The sequence below is a fragment of the Coenobita brevimanus genome, chromosome 100, assembly GCF_032717465.1.
Source record: "Coenobita brevimanus isolate Jiangsu-jjx chromosome 100, ASM3271746v2, whole genome shotgun sequence".
NCBI lineage: Eukaryota > Metazoa > Arthropoda > Malacostraca > Decapoda > Coenobitidae > Coenobita > Coenobita brevimanus.
The window spans coordinates 33,167,566-33,168,720 of NC_137053.1; the positions used below are offsets into that span (position 1 = coordinate 33,167,566).

At 45.4% G+C, this 1,155-nt stretch overlaps 1 non-coding gene across 1 annotated transcript; it reads right to left on the minus strand.

Annotated features, from left to right (window-relative positions):
* Positions 1-231: 231 nt before the first annotated feature.
* Positions 232-350, minus strand: LOC145414820 (5S ribosomal RNA). Its single transcript, XR_013899972.1, has one exon. It is a non-coding gene; the product is annotated as a 5S ribosomal RNA (ribosomal RNA).
* Between the last annotated feature and the right edge of the window lie 805 nt (positions 351-1,155).

Sequence of the window (1,155 nt, forward strand, 5' to 3'; positions counted from 1 at the left end):
TTCAGGACTTCAGATGTAATTTCTGGTTTATGGTGAATATTTCTTTGTTTGGATGCGGATCCATGTCCAAAGAGCAGGTTGGACACTTTCAGGTTAGACGTGGATCCGTATCCAAAGACGGCCAGACGCCATGTATCCCAGACGGGGTGGCCAAGGGCTCAGAGTTAATTGTTTTACAGGGAGGGGCACTAATCCTCCACCAACCCCACTCGACACGTAGGGAGAACGTAATGCCAACAGCATATGGTGTTCCCAGGCGGTCACCCATCCAAGTACTAACCAGACCCAACGTTGCTTGACTTCGCTGATCGGACGGGAAGCGGTGTACTCAACGTGGCATGGCCGACGGCAAAAGTGTTAAAAAGGATCTGGATCTGGATCCGTGGAGATATTGTAGGGAATACATAGGATCCAGATCCACCCCAAAATATAATCATTTGTTCCTTGATTCATGGCCCACCCTTCCACAAAATTATATTGAAATTCCTTGAGATCTTTTGAGATATTATAGATAGGATCCGGATCTGGATCTGCCCCAAAATGTTGTAAAATCTTTCTTGGCCCGTGGCCCACCCTTCCACCAAAGTTCACTGAAATTCATTGAGAACTTTTGGAGATATTGTCTGGACAAACAGACAGACAGATGAAACTGTCATAGGCAGAGCGGTTGTTGGATGAATCTGATTGTGTGCTTAGGTTTCACCGGCGTGTAGGCAGTCATGTGTCTGCTAAGTTCCACCGGCATGTATGCAGTCATGTGTCAAAAATTTTCATGCTTCATTGCGACGCACGGGATGGGTTTAGGAAGCTAAAAACTGCATTGCTAGGTGCAAGAAAAAATTCGATTTTCGAAATTTGAAACAGAATGGTGCCAAGGCCTGCCACTGGGTCCCGACGATTTCCGGACCCACGGCCATTGAGGGGTTTCAACCCCCCACCCAGCCCAGGGCCTTTGACCGATTTTGATAAAAAACAATAGGCTTCCAGGGTTTATGGATATCTACCTTCTTCTTCTTATTTTTTTTTTTTTTTCAGAATGATTGGCTCAAAATTGTGACCTGTACAGCACAGACAAACAAACAGATAGACACACAGACATACAGAAATGACCAACATGCTTGCCAAATCTTTCGATTCCGGAAAGCAACAAACATA